Source organism: Leucoraja erinacea, chromosome 14, assembly GCF_028641065.1.
Source record: "Leucoraja erinacea ecotype New England chromosome 14, Leri_hhj_1, whole genome shotgun sequence".
Classification (NCBI taxonomy): Eukaryota; Metazoa; Chordata; class Chondrichthyes; order Rajiformes; family Rajidae; genus Leucoraja; species Leucoraja erinaceus.
Window position 1 is genome coordinate 8,456,360 of NC_073390.1, and position 27,985 is coordinate 8,484,344.

Genomic DNA, 27,985 nt, shown 5'->3' on the forward strand with positions numbered 1-27,985 from the left:
CAAGAGCCCCAGCATCCATATCTTTGTCCACGATAAATATAACTTTGAAATATTAATTTAACATTAATTTAAATATCCATCTCCTATAGTTCCTTAGTAACCTCTCTCACTTGCTCCCCTTCCTGCCTTCCTGGTCAACTTTCTAATTTCTCTCTGTACCTGTGGCCTGACCAGCTTGCTAAACATATGATCTCTGACATATTTCACATGTTTCATCTGGTACTTCCTTGTATCTCTGCAAACCTTTATATCTCTGCAAACCTTGCCCAGCTTACTTTATCACCCGGTTTTGAACCAGGAATGTGACAAAATAGAAAATGCTGGAAAAACTCAACAAACCAAGCAGCATCTGTGGAAAAAGAAACCATGTTTTGGAACTGTGACCTTTTGTCGGAGATGGGAAAAGAGTGAGTTGCAAGTAGGTTTTCAGTGGGAGGGAAGGTGGAGAACAAAGGAAGTGCCTGACAGGATGAATCTCAATGGCTTAATAGGCGTGGTTATCACTATATTGAGCTACTTGGCCTGTGTGTGATGTTGGGACTTGCTCATCAGGCTAGATTTATCCATGTAAAACATTTAAAAACACAAAAAACAAAAAACATCGGAAAAACGAAGCAGTTTGGTTCTTTTTATCTCAGTGATCATCATAAATTGAGAATAGCTGAGAACATAGGACATTTTCTCTGCCCTGTGACTTCTCATTACCTGCAACTCTGGAAAAAAAAAGGCTTGTTTACTCCTTTTCTCTGTTTGCTGACCTTATATCAATATCCTCCCCAAATTTTGTAGTTGCAGCCAAACTGTGAGACTTCATTTTATGCAAGATATTTACCGACTAGTTAATGTTGGGGAAACATCAACAGACTCCAGCAGAGTAGGTGCATTCATTTTGACAGATGAATAGACTTGTTTGTATTGGCCTCAGCAAAAAGAGACTGACTGGAAAAAAATGGGGGTATTTTTTATGAATATGCCTCAAACAGCAGGAAAATAATGAGCTTTGGCAAAATGTTCATCAAAAAGTGTTCAAATGCTTAATCTGCTATGTAATATTGAATGAGTAAATCAACAACAGATTAGTCTTATTGAATGCAGCATGTTCCACACTAGATATATGATCGATATGTAGGAACCACATGCCTCAAGGTAAGTTGAACATTTATAAGAATGTGAAGTGCAGAGTTGAATACAACTGGCAGCCACACCTTACACATATTTTAAGAGATGCTGACCATTCAATCCCGACTCCTAACCACTTGAAGTTTTAAATAGTAAATAATTTAAAAAGATAGATATGGTGATTTTTCTGTTTCTACATTTTGATAGTTATGAGTAATTAGTTTATGAGCAAGTTATAATGTTTCTACTCATGGTAATTTAATGTTAAGTGTACATCAATTTCTTATACCTGTGATTTAAATGTTGTAGATTTTGCTGTAAAGCATAAAAAGGAAAAAGGGTGCAAATCATGTTAATAATTTTTAAAGGTAAATTTGACCATTTTCATGATTATTTGCGCACTTCTTGATTCGATACACCAAAAAATGAGTGCATTCCAGTTTCTAGGCATTGATTTCTCAACATCAATTTTATCTTTTAAAGAATTATTATCAACCTTTTTAAAAAGCTGATTTTCACTTTGTATCCTCTCATCGAGCTTTCCTTTTCTATGACTCAATCTTGCTTAGCTCCTTGTACACCACATTTCCCTAATGATTTTAAATCGATTCTAGAGTCTGCACTTGAAGCTGTTTTAATGCTCTTACTTTCAGAGTTCCCTGGATTCTTCTTGTTGGATTAAATCGGAATCAGATGTAGAAAATATCGGGCCCACCTTTGTCAGATTACATGGGCTGAGATGATTCTAACTTTGGATTGTAGAAAAGAACAGTCACAGACAGGACATATTCCATTTAGAAGAATGATGTGTGTGAACTCATGAAAGTGAATACTTCCTTGGTGCAAATGAAATAGGTTTATCTTGGCTATTTCCATCGTGACAATGTTTCTAAAGTTATTTGAGCGTTAAAATAAATTCACATGTCCTCACATGCCTTCAATTTGGAACTGATTCTTTGTTAAAAAATGATAATACTTCAGTCTTCAATGACTAAAGATTTAATACTCTTCCAATCTTATCAAAATGTCTTTCAATGATATGTCCTTCACTTTCAGAGTTGAAAAGATTGCCGTTTCTCTCTTGCCCTTCCTGGTTTTGGACTATGTCATCAGAAACTCCATGTTTACAGCTGAAAAGAATTGCACCAATGTGTGCACCATACAAGCCATGTGCTTTCTGGCCTCCATACCATCCTTTCACAAAATCAATTCCAGACTCCAGGTAAAAATATTTTCTTCATATACTAAGTTTTCTCACCACAATTAAACTTCCCTTCAGCTTCTTCTGTCCCATAGAAGTTTGGTCTACACGTCCAAACTACTCCAATTTTCCAGTCCTGACAACATACTGTACTTGGTGACCGTTTGGCCAAACACTTGCGCTCTGCCAGCCAGGTCGTGCTGGAGTTCCTGGGTGCTAAACATTTTAGCCCACTTCCCATTCCGATATGAGCTTTTCATCACTGGACTCCTCCACTCCCTGAGTGAGACCACACATCCTTAAATTTATTACCTCGCGTTTCTCCAGGTTAAATTCACATTCCAGCCATTTGACTGAAAATATGTCCATTTATATGTCATCTGGAATTTTTCTCATCATGTCCCCTGGTTATATTAAATTACTAGACCAAGTGCAGACCCGTTGGGTCTGTTCCCCCAACGTGCGGTTGTTGGGGGGGGGGGAGGCGGCATGCACCCCCCTCCCCTCTCCCCCGCACTCACGGTAATTACCCCCTTGATATTATATTAATATTATTAATTTGCTCCTTTTACCCCATAACCACCCTATCTACTGACGCATAGCCCCCAACCCCCAACTCGCAGTCACATCTAGAGCGGGGGTGGGGGGGGGGGGGGGGGGGGGGGTGGGAGGGGGTAGAGAGGAGGGCAGAGAGAGAAGGGGCAGAGACAGAGAGAGAGAGACAGAGACACAGAGAGGGGCAGAGAGGGGGATAGGGGGGTGGAGGTGTGAGGGGGGGGGTGAGGAGGGGGAGGAGGGGAGGGAGGGGGTTAGGGGACAGGTTGAAAGGGGGGGGGTGGGGGATGAGAGGGGAGAGAGAGGGTGGGACAGGAGAGAAGGGGAGAGAGAGAGAGGGGGAGAGAGAGAGGGAGGGTGAGGGGGAGAGGTGGGGAGAGGGGGAGGGGAGGGTGGAGGGAGAGAGGGGAGGGGGTGTGAGAGGAGAGGGGGGGGGGGGGAGGAGGGAGGAGAGGGGGGTGGGGGAGGGGGAGAGGGGGGAGTGGAGGAGAGGAGGGGGGGGAGGAGGGGGGGGGGGGGGGGAGGGGGAGGGGGGGGGGGGGGGGGGGGGGGAGAGAGGGGAGAGGAGGGGGGGGGGGGGGAGGGGAGGAGGGGGGGGGGGAGAGGGGAGAGGAGAGGGGGGGAGAGGGGGAGGGGAGAGAGGGGAGGGGGAGAGGGAGGGGGAGAGAGGGGGAGGGAGGAGGAGGGGAGAGAGAGAGAGGTGGGGAGGGAGGAGAGGGGGGGAGGAGAGGAGAGGAGAGAGGGGGAGAGAGAGGGGTTGTGCTGAGAGGATGAGAGGAGGAATCATGTCAAAAGCCATAGAGATGGGCTGAGGATAGGGTGCCTTTTACTTTTTTCTAACCAAACAACCATTTGCAGGCAGTGCTTTGTGCTAACCATACAGGAACCACATTTGTTAATTCAGAGCTCTGATTGCACACCACTTACAGAGTGATTGAGGCACACCACTTTCAGAGACTGATTGAGGCACACCACTTCCAGGTTTTATAGTCCCTCCCCCTCCCTCCAGCAGGGGCAGCAGAGAGAATGGGGAATTTTGTAAAAACATTAATATCTCTGTCATTTTGCATCGACGGGAAAGATCCTCGGCACACGTGCGGTGGAGGGGGGCTCTGAGCGAGGTGGCCAAAAATGACGGCCGTAGATGGCGGCATTCTCTCGTAAATCGCAGCACAGAAGGCCAAAAGTGGTCAAGAACAGAGATTTAGTAATATAGATATTAATATAATTTATATGAATTATAAATGCTAGGTATAAAGTACTGAGCCAGATATAACTTCATTGGCAATAATCCAGTTATATAATTAGTCATCAACCATAATGTTTTGTTTCCTGCTACTGAGACAATGTTGGATCCAATTTTTTGTCAGTTTCTTTTGGATCCCATATTTCTTTGGACCAGCCTGCCTTGTGCGATCTAGTCAAAAGTCTTATAAATACCTTGTGGACAATGTGAAACGAACTGTTCAATGAAAAATTCAATCATCTTACCGGATACTATCTTCCCTTAGTAAAACGCTGTTTTTTGCCCGTAATAAATCTGTAACTTTCTAAATGAAACTGTATATTGCTGCTCAAATTTGATTCCAATAATTTACCTTCAGGGCAACTATATAACCTTCAGCCTGAAACCAATTTTGGGAAGGGAATGTACCACCATCAGGACAATGGCCCTTTATGGTCAAGTTCAGACTCCACCATTTTTTAACAATTCTGAACACGCAGGGTAAATGGCGGCGCAAAAAATGTGGCAACTCTTGCATACTGCCTCAGTGTAAAATAACTGTGTAATCTACCATTGTACTCTTGTACTCTTGTACTTAAGTATAATTTACCTATGTACAGTAAGATTTGTATTGAACTGCATACAAAAAAAATGTTGCTATGTAAGTCAATGGTAGAACCATAAGGGCCAGTGGAGAGAAGATGGGTCGTGATAATGCACATGCAGAAATGTGATCCATTTTATCAGCAACTCACAGCGAAGGTCAGCATGTATAAAATGGGATCCAATGGTATAATATGGGATCCAATGATAGATCCTTCCAAGTATGAAAATAGTAATATGGAAGCAGGAAAATGAGATTTTGATGGAGATATTCCAGCATCGGCCTAATAAGAAAGAATGAGAGTATGATATGCAAACTCGCTGTTTGACCAAGCAGTGAGATAAATAAGAATGGCTGAGGATAGCAACACTGGATGTTAATTTTCTGACTGCATTTGTGAAGGGTCTAATTTAAGCTTTGGTTTGAAATTTTAAATGCTGGTATGACCTCAACATTGACCTTGTTGTTGAAAGAAAACCATGTTTGCTCTGACTACATCACTATAAAAGGATGAGAAACAATGAAATAATTCTCCAGTGGATAACCATGTAAAATGGAGGGAGAACCTTCTTCTGGTTACTGCATCTGCCTTCTACTGACTGCTTGTCAGTAACATGAAGCAAGGATGTAACTAGAGCATATTTTGAACAGTAAAAGCCCTAAACGTTTTTAGCTTATTAGCAGTTGATACTGTTCAATGTCCCCAAGCAGTAGATAAATATTGCATGGAATGTTCTGAATGTAATCTGAAAGCTTTGTTTGTGCAGACATTGACTGTTGGAAAGAAAACAGGCTCTGACTCCAAGGTGAAGACATCACCTTGGTGCCACAGCCCACGTGACCTTAATCTCCAAAAAGTCAATGCTTATGTTTGACATAAGAACAAAAGAGTGGAATTGGTAGAAGTTTGAAATAAAATCAGAAGTGCAGAAATATCTAAAAGACCAATCCAATCCCAAAGATAGAAAAGCCAGAAGTTTTGCAGTTCAACCTGAATTAGTTTCAATCAGTCGTCGCGAAGAAATCACATAAGAAATCAGATCCTGTTTATTCATATTTTGGCTGGGTAGCTATGTAACAAGCCAGTTTGACGTATTTACAGTGTACTGGATTATTCACTGGAAAGCTGTGGCTTAAATCTAATTATCCATGCATTTAGCTTTGCAACTACAAACATGCAAGTACATCTAGCATTGAAAACAGAAAATGCTGGTAATACTCAACATTTGTGAGACGTTTCACTAGAACTTTGTATTGATGTAGAAGGTTACTTTTGTGGATGCCAGTGTCAAATTGACCCTCTTTTATCATGTGTTGGTGAAGGTAGAGACAGTATTAACCTAATTAAAAAGAAATTCAGCAGTTGTGCTCTATTTACGAATTAGTGGACAAAAACTCAATCAATATCAAAACCTATTCCTGTATCATGAAATCGTCTCTCCAGCCCTGTATGGCTGGGTTTTACCTTCTCCCCACAATCTATGAACACAATTGCTCTGGCAGACCCATTGTTACTGCTGGCTCCTGCCCCACTGAAATAATTTCCATGTACTGGTCCCCCCTGGTCCAGCCCTCCCGACCTATCTCCAAGATACCTCACACGCCCTTCGTCTCTTTAATGACTTCCGCTTTCTGAGCCCCCACTCCCTCATCTTTACTTTGGACTTCAGTCACTCTCCATCTCCACCCCCACTAGGAGAGCCTCAAAGCCCTCTGTTTCTTCCTCGATCACCGAACCACCTAACTTCACTCTGCAAACACTCTCCTCCACCTAGCGGAGCTGGTCCTCACTCTCAACAACTTTTCCTTCGACTCCTCCCCCTTACTCCAAATCAAGGTGTACCCATGGGCACTCGCATGAACCCTAGCTATACCTTCCCCTATAGGGTACGTCGAACAATCCCTGTTCCATGCGTTCACCAGCCCTATCCCCAAACTCTATATCCTCTACATTGGCGACTCCATCGGGGCTACCTCCTGCACCAATACAGAACTAATGGACTTCATTAACTTCACTACCAATTTCCAACCTGCACTCAAATTCATTTGGAATCTCCGATACCTCCCGCCCCTTTCTTGATCTCACCGTCTCCATCACAGGAGATAGACTATCGATTGGCATCTACCTACTGACTCCCACAACAATCTACACTACACTTCTTCCCACCCTATCTTCAGCAAGGACACTATCCCCTACTCTCAATCACTCCATCAACGCCGCATCAGCGCCCAAGATGAGGAGTTCCATACCAGGATATCCGAGATGTCCTCATTCTTTAGGGAATGGGGATTCTCCTCTTCTATGATAAAGGCCCTCACATGTGGCTCCTTTGGCACCACACAGCTCCACTCTTGCTCTTCCTCTCCCCAGTCGCAACAGAGACAGCGTCCCCCTAGTCCTCACCTTTCACCCCATCAACCGTCGCAAACAACATAATTTTCAGATATTTTCGCCAGCACCAATGGGATCCCACCACTTCCCATCTCCCATCTCCACTCTCCACTCCTTTCATCAGTATGAGTATATATGTGTGCGTGAGTGTGTATGCGTGTGTGTGTGTGTGTGTGTGTGAGTGTATGTGTGTGTGTGAGTGTATGTGTGTGTGAGTTTGTATGTGTGTGTGAGTGTATGTGTGTGTGTGTGTGAGTGTGTGTGTGTGTGTGTGTGTGAGTGTATGTGTGTGTGTGTGAGTGTGTGTGTGTCTGTGTGTGTGTGAGTGTGTGTGAGTCTGTGTGAGTGTGAGTATGAGTGTGTATGTGAGCATGAGTGTTTATGTGTGTGTGTGAGTGTATGTGTGAGTCTGTGTGTGAGTGTGTGTGAGTCTGTGTGTGTGTGTATGTGTGTGTGAGTATGTGTGTGTGTGAGCATGAGTGTGTATGTGAGCGTGAATGTGTATGTGAGTGTGTGCGTGTGTATGTACGTATATGTGTGTGTGAGGCTGTGTGTAAGTGTATATGTGTGTGTGAATGTATGTGTGTGTGAGTGTGTGTGTGTGAGTATGAGTGTGTATGTGAGCATGAGTGTATGTGTGAGTGTGTATGTGAGTGTGTGAGTGTGTTTGTGTGTGAGTGTATGTGCGTGTTTGTGTGTGTGTGAGTGTGTGTGTTAGTGTACGTGTGCGTGTGATTGTATGTGTGTGTGAGTCTGGGTATGTGTGTGAGTGTGTGTGAGTGTATGTGTGTGTGTGAGTGTGTGTATGTGTGTGTGTGTGAGTGTATGTGTGTGTGAGTTTGTGTGTGTGTGTGTGTGTGTGTGTGTGTGTGTGTGAGTGAGTGTGTGAATGGGTGTGTGAGTGTGTCTGAGTGTATGTGTGTGTGAGTTTTGTGTGTGTGTGAGTGTGCGTGCTTGTGAGTGTGTGTGTGTGAGTGTGTGTGAGTGTATGTGTGTGTGAGTTTGTGTGTGTGTAAGTGCATGTGTGTGTGAGTGTATGTGTGTGAGTGTGTGAATGTGTGTGAGTGGGTGTGTGAGTGTTTGAGTGTGTGTGTGTGTGAGTGTATGAGCCTGTGTGTGAGTGTGTGTGAGTGAGTGTGTGTGTGAGAGTATGTGTGAGTGTGTGAATGTGTGAGTGGGTGTGTGAGTGTTTGAGTGTGTGTATGTGTGAGTGTATGAGCCTGTGTGTGAGTGTGTGAGTGAGTGAGTGTGTGTGTGAGTGTATGTGTGAGTGTGAGTGTGAGTGTGGCTGTATGTATGTGTGTGAGTGTATGTGTCTGTGAGTTTGTGTGTGTGTGGGAGTGTATGTGTGTTTGTGAGTGTGTGTGGCTGTGAGTGAGTGTATGTGTGTGAGTGTGTGTGTGTGTGAGGTGGAGGGTGTGATTGTGAGTGTGTGTGTGTGTATGTGTGTGTGTCTGTGTGTCTGTGTGTGTGTGTATATTGGAATTGGTGGAGAGGTGGAATATTGCGTTGGGGGACCAGCCCCCCATGTGAAGCTGTGATTAAAAAATCTTTAATAGAATTGGAAAAAATTCAGATAAGATTTCAAAAGGAATGGAGCAAAGGCACACAGAATACTGAGAGATGACGGTTAAATGGGAAACAGAATATGTTTAATGCTGAGGTGCTGTATAAGAAGGGACAGAGCCGTCTGTGCTATTTGAGGAAGCTGCTCTTTCAACGTCTGAAGTAGGATGCTGCAGAAGTCCTATCAATCGGTGGTGGCCAGTGCCACCTTCTTCTTCGCTGTTGTGTGCTGGGGCAGCAGGGCGAAGGCCACGGACGTCAACAGAATTAACAAGCTCATCAGGAAGGCTGTCTCCATCCTCGGGGTGGAGTTGGATTCATTGGAGGTGGTCTTGGGGGGGAGGATGCGCCTCAAACTGCAGAGCATCTTGGACAATACAGCTCAACCCCTCCATGACACACTGGTCAACCTGAGGAGTACCTTCAGCAACAGTGGTTCCACCAAGATGCAGCACAGAACGCCACAGGAGATCCTTTTTCCCTGTGGCTATCAAACTGTACAACCCCTCCCCCTATCGTGGGGTAGACTGACTCACCTTCCCCCTCGCCCCCTCCCCTCCTCACCCCTCCCCAATCTTTGCACATCCCCAATCCCAGACTTTCCACTCTTCACTTTAAATTCATGTATCTTGTCGTGTTTTATGACTGTTGGCAGACCAATTTCCCTCCTGTGGTAAATAAAGTTCTATCTCATCGTATCGTATATGGTTGAAGTAAAAGAACAGAGGTTTCAGATGAATTCAAATGTTCAGCACCATGTGAAACATTGACTGGAATTGTATAAGGTAGCGTTACTTCTGAAATATAGTAGAATAGAATAAGCTCAGAGACTGTACAGCAAGGTTAATAATATTTTCAGCAATTTTTATTTTATCAGAAATATAATTGTATTTGTCATAGAGTTGGACAGCACAGAAACTGACCCTTTAGCCCACCACTTCCATGTCAATTCATGCTCATCATATCAGTTTGTCTGCATTAGGACCATATCCAACTATCCTTCACCTAAGTGCCTCTTAAATGTAGTAATTGTATTTGATTCCACCACTTCCTCTGGCAACATATTCCAGTTATCAAACACTCTCTGTAAAAACAAACCACTCAAATTTATTTTAAGATTCTTTCCTTTCAGATTCAACCATATAACAATTACAGCACGGAAACAGGCCATCTCGGCCCTACAAGTCCGTGCCGAACAATTATTTTCCCCTAGTCCCATCTACCTGCACTCAGACCATAACACTCCATTCCTTTCCCATCCATATACCTATCCACTTTATTTTTAAATGATAAAATCAAACTTGCCTCCACCACTTCCACTGGAAGCTCATTCCACACAGCTACCACTCTCTGAATAAAGAAGATCCCCCTCATGTTACCCCTAAATTTCTGTCCCTTAATTCTGAAGTCATGTCCTCTTGTTTGAATCTTCCCTACTCTCAATGGGAAAAGCTTGTCCACATCAACTCTGTCTATCCCTCTCATCATTTTAAAGACCTCTATCAAGTCCCCCCTTAACCTTCTGCGCTCCAGAGAATAAAGACCTAACTTATTCAACCTTTCTTTGTAACTTAGTTGCTGAAACCCAGGCAACATTCTAGTAAATCTCCTCTGTACTCTCTCTATTTTGTTGACATCTTTCCTATAATTGGGCAACCAAAATTGTACACCATACACCAGAATTGGTCTCACCAATGCCTTGCACAATTTTAACATTACATCCCAACTTCTATACTCAATGCTCTGATTTATAAAGGCTAGCATACCAAAAGCTTTCTTTACCACCCTATCTACATGAGATTCCACCTTCAGGGAACTATGCACAGTTATTCCTAGATCCCTCTGTTCAACTGCATTCCTCAATTCGCTACCATTTACCATGTACGTCCTATTTTGAGTTGTCCTGCCAAGATGTAGCACCTCACACTTATCAGCATTAAACTCCACCTGCCATCTTTCAGCCCAACCTTAAGCATCTTGTTTTTGATACCCCTACTATAGGAAATAGTTTGACCATATGGAGTTCAAACGTTTTCCCTGTGATCAAGTGGGTTTCCTTTGGATGCTCCAGTTTCCTCCTACATCCCAAAGATGTGTGGCTTTGTAGGGTAATTGACCTCTCTAAATATTTCCGAATGGGTAGGCAGTGGATGCAAATGTTGATAACAAATAACTGGCAAGAACAGGTGGTTGATGGTCAGTGTGGATTCAATTGGCCGAACGGCCTGTTTCCTTGCTCCATCTTTCCATAAATCAATCCTATCTATGCCTCTCATAATTTAATGTACATCCATCAGGTCATTTTGCAGCCTTCTTCACTTGATGGAAAACAAGCACAGCCTATCCAATCTCTCCTCATAACTAAAGTCCTCCAATCCAGCCAATATGTTGGTGAATCTTCTCGACATTCTCTCCAGTGGCAGTACATCCTTCCTGTAGTTTGTTGACCAAATTGCACAAAATACCCCAAGTACGGCCAATCAGTATTTTGTAAAGTTGTAGCATAATGTCCCAACTTTTATATTCTTGATCCCAACCTATGAAGGCATGCATGCCATATACCTCTTTCACCTTCCTATTAAACTGTGTTGTCACTTTCAAGGAACCATGGACTTGAACCCCCTATGTCTCTTTGTTCATTAACTTTCCTCAGTGCCTTTCCACATCCTATAAATGTCCTATTTCTATTTCATTTCTTGAAATGTGTCACCTTGCAATTGATGGCATTAAATTCTTAATTTCCAATGCTCTGCCCACCTTCCCATCTGGTATTCAACCAGTGGAAACTGATGGGCAGCCATAATGTACATCTCCTCTTTGCACATTGCTTTCTTTCTCCACGTAAAAATGTCAAGAACTTGAGAAATCATCAACTGAACATTTATCTTGTGTCGCTCTGAATGTGTTCCTCCCACAGACCACACACACACACATGCTCCCTAGTTCCCAAAGATTTAAGGACTGTAATTATCTGTCAATCTTGTTTTCGTGTACTGACCCCTACTTTAAATATGCACTGTAAGAGAAATTATCTGTACTTCAGGGAGAGCAATGGTCAGACATTTCCGCTGAAAATACCAGCTTCAGATTTTTTAATTAGGTAGCGAGCCTAAAATGATACCTTTTGATCTACTTTAGTTTAACTGATTTGTTACTTAACCTGTAGCATTTTTCTTGCTTAAAGCTCTGACCCACTGTACGAGTCCGTTCAAGAGCACTCCTGAGTAAAAAAAAATCAAACTCGTGGAAGCACGTAGAATGTACGTAGCGGATACGTCGGAGCGCGGGACTTCTCTTAGCGGCTCGTAACGCTAATGGCAGGTACTCGGGAAACCACTTTTATGTAGTTGTGTACTTTGTTGCTTTTTTTTAGTATGGCTGTATGGTAATTCGTATATCACTGTACCTTAATTGGTACACGTGACAATAAAAGTCCTTTGAAACCTTTGACTTACATTGATTACTGAGTACCTATTCGTTAAATTTGGTTTCAAATCCCTGAGTAGTTTCACCATCCTCATTTCTGTAATTTTTCAAAGTGATCTGAGTACCTCACTTATGACCTGTGTCTCACTTATGACCTCAGTCTGAAGAAGGGTCTCGACCCGAAACGTTGCCTAATTCCTTCATTCCATAGATGCTGCTCACCAGCATTTTTGTCTACCTTCACTTATGACATGCATTTAATGACTCCACTACTGGGGGCCCTACCTTCAACAGGTAAATCTACAAGTTGTGGAATTTATCCCTTAAATTCTTCAACTTTCTCTCTTTCTTTCTCTCCTTTTTTATGATTCTCCTTTCGCTCACCTCTTGGACCCATGTACAGGTCATGTACGTTAGTCTATGTCTTTCTATCACAATCTATGATAGAAGTGTGAAAACACGCACCATCAGATTCAGGGACAGTTTCTTCCAGCTATTATCAGGCAACTGAGCCATCCTACCACAACCAGAGAGCAGTGCTGAACTACTATCTGCCTCTCCCTATCGGGCTATCCTTGATCGGACTTTGCTGGCATTACCTTGGACTAAACGTTATTCCCTTATCATGTTATTCCCAACATACTGTAAACGGATTGATTGTAATCATGTATTGTCTTTCTGCTGACTGGATAGCACGCTACAAGCTTTTCACTGTCCCTCTGTACACATGACAATAAACTAAACTGAACTGAATTAGTATTTTAGTATTTAAGTTGTAGTCAAATTTTATGTGATAACATTGCTATATTATGAGAAGTTAAGTAAATAGAAATATTTTTTACTGCTGATATAAAATGTAATTGCTTTTAGGCTTCAACAGATTTTTAATCAGTTATGGGTGTTGTTTTCAAAATAAACTACTTCAGTTTAAACCAGCATCTGCAGTTCTTTCCTACACATTTTGTCCTATCCAAATGTTTAGTTTAGTTTTGAGATACAGAGTGGAAACAGGCCCTTTGGCCGACCGAGTCCACGCCGACCATCTATCACCCGTATTCAAGAAGGAACTGCAGATGCTGGAAGATCGAGGGTACACAAAAATGCTGGAGAAACTCAGCGGGTGCAGCAGCATCTATGGAGCGAAGGAAATAGGTGACGTTTCGGGCCGAAAATGGTCCGAAAACTGGTGATAGATTCTATGTAATCCCACTTTTGAATCCCACGCAGTAGGGGTGATTTACAGAGGCCAATTAACCAACAAATCCTTACGTCTTGGGAATATATATTTCGTATCTTTCCCTCTAATAGCACTAATTTCCCTCTAATAGCACTCATTGTCCTCATATTTTCCTTTCTGACTTCCTTGCTCTCCTTAGTCTCTTTTCGTCTCTGTCCAGTTTCCTTGCTAAGAGACTTACATTTTGAAAACCTACAAAGAGACATGGCAAGGTAGATAAAAATGCTGGAGAAATTCAGCGGGTGAGGCAGCATCTATGGAGCGAAGGAATAGGTGATGTTTTGGGTCAAGACCCCTCTTCAGACCTCTTCAGATTTTTCCAGCATCTACACCTTCTTAAACAAGAGACATGGCAATGTGCTTTCAGTAGGTTTTATGTTTTTTTTGGAGGTTTCATCATACAGTATATGTTTGACAAGGAAATCATGCCACATTCATAGCAGGAAGAGCCTGATCAAAATTCCAGGGTATTGTGAAATGTAGCAGGCGCCTTTTCAATTGCTTAATTGCATAAAGAAATAAACATTTGACAATTTAAGTAACCTAAGACAATAATTGTCTTAAACATCCCTTTGAATTTCTTTCCTGAATGTATTGTGAAACCTTGCCATGGAAGTCACCAGCCTTTTTACATCAAGGAAAGCTGGTCTGTTCACAATGTCTCAATTGAACTCAAGCATTGGACATTTGGGGTGTCATGATCAAACAAAGAGCTAAGGGTTTTCATGCAAATATTTTTATTACAATTGTTTGTGCAAATTAAATTATTTTTCCGAATAATCACATTTGGTAAACCTTGAAATGAACACATGGCGAGCATAATGAAGGACGACCAGGAGAATGCAATTAACTAAATGCCTCCGATGTTGTAATCCAAACAATTACTCTTGAAATAAATGATAGAGTAACTTCAGGCTCCGGAGTCTTTGGACTGTCTCCAATCACCTGCTTTTTGTTGCTGTTTAATTTTGACCCACATTGGTCACCTTGGGATCAATAAAGAGACAGTATTCTTTGCATTGGATATTCCCTCGTCAGGAAGACATGAAAGTCGCAGCAAATGGCAGGTGGGGCAATGAGGACCAGCATCGTCCTTACTCAAAACATTTGGCAGTCACTACAGAAAGCTTGAATATAATCTGGGTGTGCAACTGAATAAATAAAACTTGTAGATGCAAGAGAATAGAATCAATCCTGACTTACAGATTCAACATGCCCCATCCTGCACAAATTCCATTTAGACCAACCATTCCTGACAATTTATTTCAGTGTTTTTTAAAAAAAATCATCTGCAAAAAACAAAGTGCGAAAAGTCATCTGTCCATCTCTCTCCACAGATGCTGCCTGGCCCACAGATTCCGTCCAGCACTTTGTTGTTTGGTCAAGATTCCAACGTCAGCAGTTTGTTGTGCCTCTATTCTTTGGATCTCTTACCGTGTTTAAATAGGAACTGCAATAATTAATGGCCCTGTCCCACTGTATGAGTTCATTCAAGAGTTCTCCCGAGTTTGCCCTGATTCGAACTCGGAGATTTACGGTAATGGCCGCTCGTAGGTACTCGGGGCTCTGGTGGATATTTTTCAATATGTTGAAAAATCTTCACGAGTCTTCCAGAGCTTACCGTGTTCCATGAACATCCACAACAGCGGATTCCCCACATTCCTCACTGTGATCCAACCTTCTTCCTCTCTCCACGATCAAAGCTCCCGCAGCCAGCAGTCGAAGCCTCCGCGTCGGGGCGGTTGAAGCTTCTGTGGCTTGGAGCTCCCGAAGTCGGTCTCTAATCAGAGACTGCGAGCTCCACGATGGTAAAGTCCGCAGGCTCCTGCAGTTGGAGCTCCTGGTCGATCGCCAGTAGAGGACGCAAACTCCTTGATGTTAAGCCGCAGTACGGATGGTGATTCAATACAGCAAAAAAATCCACACCAGCAGATTCAGGGTCAGTGATCATCAGTGCTGAATAAGAATTGGTTTGGGACATGGGCAGTGGGATCTGGATGAATTTAGTTTTATGGCAGGTGGGAGATGTGAGATCCACCTGGAATATATTGCAGTGCCCAAGTTTAGGAGTGACAAAGCTGTGAATGAGGGTTTCAAATGAGATTGAACTGCACAGGAGCAGGAAGTTGGGTGATTTACAAGCGTGGAAATAGATGGTTGAGTGATTGCACAGATGCATGGACAAGAACTAATCTCAAAGTCAAAATGTCACTAAAGCATTAAATAAAACACCAAGTGCTGAGGAACTCAGCCAATAGGGCAGCATCTGTAATAGGAACTGGGCAAATGATGTTCAGGTTGGGATCCTTCTTCAGGCTGATGGCGATTCCTGACTCGAAGTGTTGTCTGTCAGTTCATTGACGCTGTCTAAACCGTTGAGTTCCATCAGCAGTTTGTATTTTGCTCAAGATTCCTGCATCTGCAGTCTCTTGTATGAACATTTTTAAACAGCTGCCAGAGAGAGAAATAGAATCGACATCGAGAGCAAGGGCTCCCAATCTGGGGTAAATTTACTCCCAGAGGGTAAAGTTTGCCTGCTCAGGGGGGGTAAATTTGTTGATCCTGGATTTGAACATATTTTTTCTCATTGACTGACTGTGTTTGGTTCTGGTTTACTGGTATCTGTTCATCATTAGTTGTTCATAAATAAGTGAAATAATATTGTTATGTGCTATTAAAGTTGCCGGGTAAACAGGACGAAAAAGGTTGGGAACTCCTGATCTAGAGAAAGGGGCACGTCACCGATGAAATTGACTTCAACTTGACCAATATTTAATCCAAAGAAATTTCTGCTCATTCAGTTCTGAATGGTGATTTAAACAGGAAATGTGGAGGCAAGGTGGAGTTGAGTGATGTCAGGAAATATATAAAACTTGAAGCTCTTGAACCACCTGCACACGCTTAATTCTAGAATACTACAGTCCACTTTTTGTTTTGTTTTTAAATTGCATTTTGCACCAATTTTTGTCAGTCTATTTGCCTGTGATACTGCTGCAACAAGATTTTCATTGTACATTTACATCACCATACTAGTGCATATGACAATTAACTAATAAACTCAACTTTTGATTTGACTTGACTTGGGTTTTCAGATGTATGGCAGCTTGCAGATGAAAAATAGCATGAAACCAAGGATATGCTATAGTAAGGGTAACATGTTTGCCAACAATAATCTATTTAAGGTGGGAACACCTTGTCAGAAAAATAGTGGACCTTGAGCAATAGTGAGAAAAGCAAATGGGAAGAAGTTGCTTGAAACAAGACAAAATAGTCTTCAGTAACTAGTAGTAGAAAACATACTTAAACCATTACCACAATGAACAACTACTGGAAAAGTCATGTAAATTAATATAATTGAATAATAAATTGAGGAATTCTCACAGGCATACAATTTAATCATATTTAAATGAATCATATTTAATGTGCCTTTGGATTTCAATAGCTCAGCTACAGGTCAATGGAAGTCTTTTGTGCTGTTTAATAAGAAACAATTATACATCTTGGAATCTGACTAACTTAAACCTTAAGCACTTTTTTGAATGCTGAGCATGAACAAGGAGCTATTAAGTCAACAAATTCCTCACAGATGAACAGAGAGAACTAGGAGACGTGTGCCAAGTTTATTTTGCATTAACTGAATACTAGAAACAAGTCTCTCACTCATGACACAGGTATAAGTGCTGATGTTTGCAAATTAGATTGTTAATATTTTCTTAAGAAGCTGGCAGGTCCACCTTAACATGAGCATTAAAGGTTTTCAAGAGTTCAAGCTGTTAGCTGATTATACAAGTGCACATGTAGCCCTTTTTGCCTTTGGTCCTCACACAGATTAAGCTTTGTTTTGTGCATTAATATACATCAGATTAACTAGCTACAATTTTGCACCATTGTTTGTATTTGTTAGGGGTAGGTGAATATGCAGCCTGGAAATTGCCTTTCAGTTTACAATTTAGTTTATTATCACATGTACCAAGGTACAGTGAAAAGCTTTTGTTGTGTGCTATCCAGTCAGCGGAAAGACAATAGAGAGTCATACAACCTAGCCATTTACAGTGTATTGATACATGATAAGTGAAGAATGTTTATGCAAGGTAAAGCCAGTAAAGTCCGATCAAGGGAGTTCCTGTTTCTATGCAACAAATTGAAAAGTAAAATTTAATAAATTGTTAAGTTGAGAGGACTTGTTGGAGGCTAATCTGGATAGTCCTGGGAAACAGGTAGTGCAATGATGATGATCGCCTTAGTCTGCGCTTGGTCTTGCCGGTATGCAGGAGTCCACAACTGGAACAGCGGATACAGTAGATGAGGTTGGAGGAGGTGCAAGTGAACCTCTGCCTCTCCTGAAAGGAGTCAAGAAAGGAAGTATAGGGAGGGACAAGTATTGCATCTCCTGCAGTTGCAAAAGAATGTACCTGGGGAAGAGGTGGTTTGGGTGGGAAGGGATGAGTTAAGGGGCTGTCCCATTTGGGCGACTTAATCCACGAGTTAAGAAGAGTGTCTTCGACCTTCAAGCTCGAGTGCACTCGCCTGGAAAGCCTCGAGCTGGATCGACCCTCCGCGTTGAAACTGCGAGCTGGATCGGCCGACCGCACACACACACATCGCAAAGGCGGGGGCCAGGGAAAGCAGGGGAGCACTGTCTGAAATTCACACCCACGATGAAGAGGAAGGTAAAAGATGACTGCAAGACGACGAATGGTAAGTCCTTTAGAGAGCGTGGGGGTGGGGGGGGGTGAAGGGGGGTGAAGAGGGGGAGAAGGGGAGAGAGGGGGGAGAGAAGGAGAGAGAAGAGAGAGAGAAGGGGGAGAGAAGGGGGGGGGGAGATGTGGGGGGAGAAGGAGTGGAGACAGTTTTTAAGAAGTACTAGACCAAGTGCAGATCCGTTGGGTCTGTTTCCCCAACGACGTTTGGGGGGGGGGGGGGGGGGGCGGGGGGGCTGCGGCATCACACTCACATTAACCACCCCCCAAACACACAGGTGGGGGGAGGGGGTGAGAAGAGGGGAGGGAGGGGAGAGGAGGAGCAGGAAATGGGACAAATTTGGAAAGGAAAGGAGAGCGGGGTAGGGGGTGAGAGGGGGGGGAGAGAGAGATGTGGGGAGGGGGAGGTTGGGGAGGAGGGAGGAAGGGGAGAGGGGGGGGGGAGAGGGGAAAGAGTGGGGAGGGAGAGTGGAGGGGGAAGGGCGAGAGGTGGAAGAGTGGGGGGGAGGAGGAGAGGGGTAGGGGGAGTGATGGAAGAGGGACAGAGGGGTAGGAGGAAGGGGGCGGGTGGAGAGAGGGAAGGGGGTGAGGGAGAGAGGGAAAGGGGTGAGGGAGAGAGGGAAAGGGGTGAGGAGAGGGAGCGGGGTGAGGAGAGGGAAACATAGAAATTAAGTGCAGGAGTAGGCCATTCGGCCCTTCGAGCCTGCACCACCATTCAATATGATCGTGGCTGATCATCCAACTCAGTATCCTGTACCTGCCTTCTCTCCATACCCGCTGATCCCTTTAGCCACAAGGGCCACATCTAACTCCCTCTTAAATATAGCCAATGAACTGGCATCAACTACCTTCTGTGGCAGAGAAATCCAGAGATTCACCACTCTGTGTGAAAAATGTTTTTCTCATCTCTGTCCTAAAGGATTTCCCCCTTATCTTTAAAATGTGACCCCTTGTTCTGGACTTCCCCAACATCTGGAACAATCTTCCTGCATTTAGCCTGTCCAACCCCTTAAGAATTTTGTACGTTTATATAAGATCCGCCCTCAATCTTCTAAATTCTAGCGTGTACATAGAAACATAGAAATTAGGTGCAGGAGTAGGCCATTCGGCCCTTTGAGCCTGCACCGCCATTCAATATGATCATGGCTGATCATCCAATTCAGTATCCCGTACCTGCCTTCTCTCCATACCCTCTGATCCCCTTAGCCACAAGGGCCACATCTAACTCCCTCTTAAATATAGCCAATGAACTGGCCTCGACTACCCTCTGTGGCAGAGAGTTCCAGAGATTCACCACTCTCTGTGTGAAAAAAGGTTCTTCTCATCTCGGTTTTAAAGGATTTCCCCCTTATCCTTAAGCTGTGACCCCTTGTCCTGGACTTCCCCAACATCGGGAGCATTCTTCCTGCATCTAGCCTGTCCAACCCCTTAAGAATTTTGTAAGTTTCTATAAGATCCCCTCTCAATCTCATAAATTTTAGAGAGTATAAAGCAAGTCTATCCAGTCTTTCTTCATAAGACAGTCCTGACATCCCAGGAATCAGTCTGGTGAACCTTCTCTGCACTCCCTCTATGGCAATGATGTCCTTCCTCAGATTTGGAGACCAAAACTGTACGCAATACTCCAGGTGTGGCCTCACCAAGACCCTGTACAACTGCAGTAGAACCTCCCTGCTCCTATACTCAAATCCTTTTGCTATGAAAGCTAACATACCATTCACTTTCTTCACTGCCTGCTGCACCTGCATGCCTACTTTCAATGACTGGTGTACCATGACACCCAGGTCTCGCTGTATCTCCCCTTTTCCTAGTCAGACACCATTTCGATAATAGTCTGCTTTCTGTTTTTGCCACCAAAATGGATAACCTCACATTTATCCACATTATACTGCATCTGCCAAACATTTGCCCACTCACCCAGCCTATCCAAGTCACCTTGCAGTCTCCTAGCATCCTCCTCACAGCTAACACTGCCCCCCAGCTTAGTGTCATCCGCAAACTTGGAGATATTGCCTTCAATTCCCTCATCCAGATCATTAATATATATTGTAAATAGCTGGAGTCCCAGCACTGAGCCTTGCGGTACCCCACTAGTCACTGCCTGCCATTGTGAAAAGGACCCGTTTACTCCTACTCTTTGCGACTTCACTGGCTTCCCATCTCCCACCGGATCACCTACAAAATCCTGGTCCTCACATACAAAGCCCTCCATCATCTGTCCCCCCCCCTTATCTCACTGACCTCCTCTCCCCTACCAACCCTCACGGTCCCTCAGATCCACATCAGCTGGTCACCTCTCCATCCACAAGTCCAACCTCCGCAGTTTTGGGGACAGAGCCTTCTCCAGGGCAGCTCCCAGGCTCTGGAACTCCCTCCCCCAACTGATCCGCAATTCAGTGTCCCTCACCATCTTCCAGTCCCACCTTAAGACCCATCTCTTCACCTCTGCCTATCCTTAGCCCCACGTCCCCCTCCCTTTTCATCTGTGCATGAATTGCCTCATATTGTGTTTTGAATTGAATTCTGTCTTTAATTTGTGTACTAGTCATGTCTCTACTATTTATTTCATTCCCCTTACATGTTTTTCCTCTACCTGCTAAATTTTTGTAAGGTGTCCTTGAGACTCTTGAAAGGCGCCCATAAATAAAATGTATTATTATTATTATTAGAGAGGGGGAGCGAGGGGGAGAGAGAGAGAGGGTGAGAGAGAGAAGAGGGGGAGAGAGAGAAGAAAGAGAGGGGGAGAGAGAGAGGGGGAGAGAGAGTTAGGGGAAAGAGAGGGGAGAGAGAGTTAGGGGAAAGAGAGGGGGGAGAGAGAGTTAGGGGAAAGAAGGGGGGAGAGAGAACAAGAGAGGGGGAGAGGAGGGAAGAGAGACAGGAGAGAGGGGACGAGATAGAGGGGGGAGAGTGAGGTGGGAGGGAGGGGGAAGAGTGGGAGAGAGTGGGGAGAGAGGGGAGAGAGGGGAAGAGAGAGAGAGAGAGAGAGAGAGAGAGGGGGAGAGAGAGAGAGGGGGGGAGGGGAGAGAGAGAGAGAGATAGAGAGAGAGAGAGCGGAGGGAGAGGGGGAGAGAGAGCAAGAGAGAGGAGAGAGAGAGAGATGAGAGAGAGAGGGGGAGGGAGAGAGGGAGGGGAGAGAAGAGAGAGGAAAGAGAGAGAGAGAGGGGAGAGAGAGAGGGGGAGAGAGAGGGACAGAGAGGGAGAGAGAGAGAGGGGGAGAGAGAGGGAGAGAGAGAGAGGGAAAGAGAGAGAGGGGGATAGAGAGGGGGATAGAGAGGCAGGGCTGCCAACTCCCATGCATTGAGTGTGAGAGTCATGCATTTTACTAAATTCTCATGCTGATCACAAATTTCTCTCGCTCTGTTGTGAAAAATTCTGTGATCAACGAAAATTTCAAAACGCATATCAACTGCATGGGCTGCGGGTGTTGGAAGCAGAAGCAGAGGCGGGGACAGATGCGGACGGGGAGCAGGGCTGGCGAGTGTTTGCCGGGCTGGCGAGTCGCTCACTGCAGTTCCGGCCATGGAGCAGCCTCAGTGCAAAAGTCCCGGGCCGTCGGAGGCGTCGAAGCGTTGCGCCGCTGCCGTGAGAGTATCTGTGCCAAATTCGCCCAGGTGACCGGCATGGATCAGACTGCGGCTCGGTGCATCCTAGAGGACAACCAGTGGCTGGTGGAAATAAGTACCAAGCACTGGGTAGAAACGGTGGAAGATAGTGGACTTCAAACGGGGGTGGTTGGAGAAAGCATCCTGATTGCCTTCTAGATTTTCACTTACTGTAACTGCAGGAAAAATGTTCCCGAAGTTGGGGGCGTTCAGAACCATGGGTCACTGTTTAAGAATAAAGGGGGGGCCAGTTAGGACTGAGATGAGAAAAAAAACTTTCTTCACGCAGAAAGTTGTGAATCTGTGGAATTCTCTGCCACAGAAGGCAGTGCAGGCCAATTCACTGAATGTTTTCAAGAAAGAGTTACATTTAGTTCTTGAGGCTAACGGCATCAAGGGATATGTGGAAAAAACAAAAGAGGTACTGATTTTAGATGAATAGCCATGATCATATTGAATGGCAGTGCTGGCTCAAAGGGCCGATGGCCTATTCCTGCACCTATTTTCTATGTTTCTATGCTTGAGTGTATGGCAATAAAACTCGATCACTTGATTTTGAAGCATTCATGCATGGTGGAGGTATAATGTAGTCATAGCGTGATACAGTGTGGAAACAGGCCCTTCGGCGCAACTTGCCCACACCTGCCAACATGTCCCAGCTACACTACCTGCTTTTGGTCCATACCTCCAAACCTGTCCTATCCATGTATCAGTCTACCTTTTTCTTAAATGTTGGGATGGTCCCTGCCTCAACTACCTCCTCTGGCAGCTTGTTCCGTACACCCATCACTCTTTGTGTAGATAAAGTTACCCCTTAAAAAGTTACCTCTTAAAAATACTTCATACAAAAAACATTGAAATCATACTTCTACAGTGCACTAAAACATGATGTTAATACATCAAATTTCAAAAAGTTCCTACCCTGGGAGGGGGGGCACCCTTCTTCCACACCCTCTCCCCACTCGGTTGCTCCACTCCCTCACCGGGTACCCCCAAGACCAGTGATCAGTGATCGCAAAGCGTCCCCCCTTTCAAAAACGCTCCAATCCAATTTAAAGCATATATATTGCATTCAAGTGTAGCGAGTTAAAAGACTCGCTACAGTATGCACCATATTGCACAATTTCAAGCTGTAAAATGCAAATGTTCCGTACCAATGGGAGGGGGGGGGACACCCTTCCCACCCCCCCCACCCCCTGCAGTGTGGAAACAGGCCCTTCAGCCCAACTTACCCACAACGACCAACATGTCCCATCTAAACTAGTCCCACTCACACGCGTTTGGTCTATAACATCTAAATCTATCCTATCCATGTACGTGTCCAAATGTCTCTTAAACATTAGGATAGTCCCAGTCTTAACTACCTCCTTTGGGAGCTCGTTCCATACACCCAGCACCCTTTGTGTGAAAAAGCTACCTCTCAGATTCCTGTTAATTTCTGAAATATTGGTCATAAATTTGGTGCAAAAATGCTTCAAAATAAGGCTCAGAATGCATCAGAGAGCATCTAAAACCCCAGAGCTTCCAGGGCCCTTAAGCGGGCCCTGGACCCTGGCATCGAGGGACTTCACACTTCGCCCTCTTGATGAGCACAGCACGTACATTATTTCACATTAACGATTCTGTAATCCCGTCATGTCACCCCCCTTTTTGGAAAGCTTCGTATGGGCCTGATAAAATACCTCCACAAACTCCATATTGCAGTAGGGTGCTGTAAATTGTGAAGCAAGATTAATGTCTCCTGCACCTGTCTGAGTAGACCTGTTGGCATAGAAGATGACAGCCATTGTCACCAATGGTAATATAGACCTTGCTTTGCTCTATTCTTGCCGCCTGTGTCATATTTTTGTCAGCGCTTTCTTGAAGAAGCGGTCCCACCTGAAGCATTGCTCATGACTGAAGCACATGGGTGGCATGTTGGCACAGCGGTAGAGCTACTGTCTTACAGCACCAGAGACCTGGGTTTGATCCTGATTACCGATGCTTGTCTGTACGGAGTTTGTACGTTCACTCCATGATCTGCGTGGGTTTTCTCAGAGATCTTCGGTTTCCTCCCACACTCCAAAGACGTACAGGTTTGTAGGTTAATTGGCTTGGTATAAATATTTTAAAAAAAGTCCCTAGTGTGTGTCTAGGTCAGTGTTAGCATGCGGGGATCGCTGGTCAGTGCAGATGCAGTGGTCCGAAGGGCCTGTTTCTATGCTGTATCTCTAAACTAAACTAAACTAAACTAAACTAAACTAAACGACATACCTGAACACCCTCTGAGAATGAGCTCCCTTGCAGAGCGCTCTCCTATCGTTCCTCCTCCTCCTCCTTCCTCCTCCTCCTCCTCCTCCTCCTCTCTCAGCAAGTAGCGCAGCGCTTTATGCTCTCCCTTCACTTTCCCTATTAATGTCAAAGATTGTGATGAATAACCTTTAACCTCTCACCTGATAACACAGAATCTGGCCAAAATTCTCGATACAATCCCAACTTTTCGCATACCATCCCTGTATCTTCATAAATGATGAAAATTCTCATTCAAATCAATCAAAAATTGATCTACAGATATGATTGATTCCTTTAACTAGCACATGTGTGCACAGTGGGGATGTGGATGAGAGGGATACATCACACCCGTTCTGAATGCAATATGTGTTGGGAACTACATACATTCAGTCTGAAGCAAGGAACTGACCCAAAACTTCACCTATCCTTTTTCTCCAGAGATGCTGAGTTACTCCAGCAGTTTGTGTCTATGCCAGCATTGGATGTCATGGGCCCTATTGTCCTAGATGGCCTATTCATTCTCAAGAAACTCCAACTGAATTGGCACTCATAACATCGATTCATCCAATTTCAGAATCCAGGTGTGGATTTCCACCCAGTGACAGGTTTGCAGACTGCTATAGAAACTATCTAATTTATTTTCTATTTAGAGTTATAGTCATAGTGCCATACAGCGCAGAAATAGGCTCTTCAGCCAAACTTGCCCATACTGACCAAGATACCCATATCCCTCTAAAACGTTCCTATCCATGTACCTGCCCAAATATTTGTTAAATCTTGTTGTAGTACCCACCAACAACCACCTCCTCTGGTAGCTCGTTCCATATATCTTCCACTATCTGGGTGAAAGAGTTGCCAGGTTGCTATTAAATTTTTCCCTTTCATCTTAAACTTATGTCCTCTGGTTCTTCTCCTAACCTGGGTAAAAGACTGTGCATTCATCTTCATGATCATATACACCTCTAAAACGTCACCCTTAAGAGTCTTGAAATAAAATCCCAGCCTGCCCAATCTCTCCCTATAATTCAAGTCATGCAACATCCTCTTAAATCTTCTCTGCACTCTTTCCAGCTCTATGATATCCTTCCCATAGCATGATGACCAAAACTGAACACAGTACTCCAAATGCAGCCTCACCAATATCTTGTGCAACTGTAACATAACAGCCCAACTTCTATACTCAATACCGTGACCAATGAAGGCCAATGTACCAGTCATTCCTGACCACCTTATCTACTTGTGACACCACTTTCACAGGGAACTAGGTACCTGCACTCCTAGATTACTGCTCTACAACACTCCCCAGGGCCCTGCCATTCACTTTGAAGTTATGAAAGTATAAATCCATCGTACTTATTTTAATGTAATGAATTTATAAACCAACTTTAGAATGTGTTGTGAATTTCTTGGAAGTCTTTTATCCCGAGAAAGAAAGCAGAGACCATGAGATGCATGCTCAGTCTGAAGAAGTGTCTCGACCCAAAACGTCACCCATCCCTTCTCTCCAGCGATGATGCCTGCCCCGCTGAGTTACTCCAGCTTTTTGTGTCTACTTTCATGAGATGCATGTGCTATATTTATTGTGAGGGTGCATTGGTTAAATTTGAAGAACAATCCAATCTGAGATGTATGCAAACAACAAAGCTGGAGTTTGATCTGGCTTCCCTGTCGTTAAAGGGTCATAACTAGCATATGTCATACCTTGTAGGGTATGGTTCTATATTTACATTATGTGGTAATGATGGAGTTAATGTAATAGTGCAGCAGATTTGCTTTCAAATTCCAGGTAGCTCAGAGACCAAGGCAATTATTAATGAATCCCGAGGGACATCGCATGAAGCATTTAACAAGGTCACCTTTGTTGTTCCTGCACTATGAATAGAGAAATTATTTTTCAGCATTGTAATATTGGTCTATTTATTTGACATTCTCATTTTGTGACATGCCTTTGACCTTTTTGATAAAAGATTGAACTTGCATTTATATAAAACCTTCTGACCTTCAAGTTGTTCGAATACTTAATATTTTTTGAAATACAGTCTTTTGTTGTTAAAGGGCCTGTCCCACTGTACGAGGTACTTCAAGAGTTCTCCCGAGTGTTCCCCTGATTCGAGCTCGTGTAATTTACATAGCGGGTACGTAGCGGCTCGTATGAGTAAAAAGTAACAATTTTTTTCATCGTGAGTATTTTTTTACTCGTGGACATTTTTCACAGTGTTGAAAAAACGTCATGAGTTTACCGGATTTCCCGAGTACCTACCGTTACTCGTACGAGTCGCTACGTGACATCCACGAGCTCCTATGTACCTGCTACGTACATTACACAAGCTTGAATCCGGGGAGAATTCGGGAGAACTCTTGAATTACCTCGTACAGTGGGACAGGCCCTTAAGTGGGTGAATGTTACAAATAACATGGGCCGGTTGAGGTCACACAGCTGCCACTGATACAGAAAAATACTTAATCTGCTGTTAATTTGTACTGTTTTGGCAGGTAATGTTGACCAGTGAACTAGGAGAACTATTCTACCTCAAATAGTGTCATTACAGACCTCACCTGAAAAGTCAGATGGGGTCATAGTTTACAATCTCATCTACGATACAGAACCATAAACAATATGGATCCCCATAAGTATGTAAGTTCTGTAATGAATTTCACTGCACAGAAATGAGAATATAATGACCTGTACTGAGCTATTCTGGAAATTAATTTCTGCAACAGATCTCTCAAACATCATTAAGAGGAGCTTAACTTTAATGTAACCAGCTTTTCTAGGGCTGCTGCCAGTCACTTAATGTTAAAGTGACCAAGCGAGAAAACGTCTGTGGAAATTCACCTTTAGTATCTCCCTGATAGATTGGATCACTGTCCATATGTGTATTGGCTTTCTTTTTGGCTGCATTGGGAATTAGATGTCATCATGCAATAAGAATAGCTCAAAATGGAAGGTGGAATTGTTATACAACTAAACTCTGTTAAGTTGCAACGTGATTTAATACTCACTATCCAATCAGCATTGATGAAATTAGGGGGTGGAACACTAATTGTCCTTTAAACTGTTCTCCAAGTTCATGCCTCTTTTGTGTGATTAGATTAGTTATAGTATTCTGGCATTCTAATTATTTGCAATTGCCTGAATGAACAGCTGAGTATGCGGAGAGCAATGTGATGATCTTTCTGCACAAAGACAGCAATATTTTGCCATAAATCACACATTACCTCTACGTGTGAATCTCCTGTCTGCACGAGCCATCAAATTTGTTCTGTATTTTTGATACTCACAGGTACACTGATTCCTTGTTTTATATTAAATAGCTCTCCCTGGATTTAGAAATTTGCTAGTTGGCCATGTATTACTGGGAATGCCAATAAATAAAAGCTAAAGAACATAAGAAAATAGGAGGAGTAGGGTCCTCACCTACACCACCATTCAATAGGATAATGGCTAACCTGTCCCACATCTCAGCACCTCTTCTGTGCCAGTTCCCGATAATCTTCCATTCCCTGTCCTTCCAAAATTGTATCTACATCCTCCTTAAGCCCTCCTGCTGACTGCTGCCCAATGATTCATGTTGTACATAAAACAGTGCAGGGCAATCCCTTTGACCCAAGATACCTGTGCCAAACATATTGCTAAAATGATAAAATCCCTTCTGCCTACACATGATCCATCTCCCCCCTGCCCCCCCTCATTCCCTGCATATCCATCTGCCTATCTAAAAGTCTCTTTCATGCCACTATTTGTATCTGCTCACAGAGCATCCCAGGTACCTTCTATTCTCTGTGTAATAAACTTACCTTGAACCTTTCCTGCAAACCCCACTCACTACCCCCCATCTCCACCCCCCCCCCACACCTCACATATGTCCGGATTAAACTCCATTTCACATTTCTCCACCTATATTTGTAACTGATCTATATTTTGGCACTTCCTTTGATATAGTTCGCTAGTCTTCACAACTCCACCAATTTTTGTGTTGAGATTCTCTCAAGACTTGGGGACTTATCTAACTTAATGCTCTTCAGGAGACCTAAATCCAACTCCATTTTGATTTGAACATGTCTTGGCTTACTAGTATACCCTACA

At 43.7% G+C, this 27,985-nt stretch overlaps 1 long non-coding RNA gene across 1 annotated transcript in view; it reads left to right on the forward strand.

Moving 5' to 3' along the window:
- The first annotated feature begins 17,850 nt into the window (after positions 1 to 17,850).
- LOC129703242 (uncharacterized) overlaps positions 17,851 to 27,985 on the forward strand; it is a 31,786-nt gene continuing 21,651 nt past the window's right edge. Inside the window, exon 1 of the long non-coding RNA XR_008724528.1 lies at positions 17,851 to 18,023. This is a non-coding gene — a long non-coding RNA (uncharacterized LOC129703242). The remainder of the gene's footprint in view (positions 18,024 to 27,985) is intronic.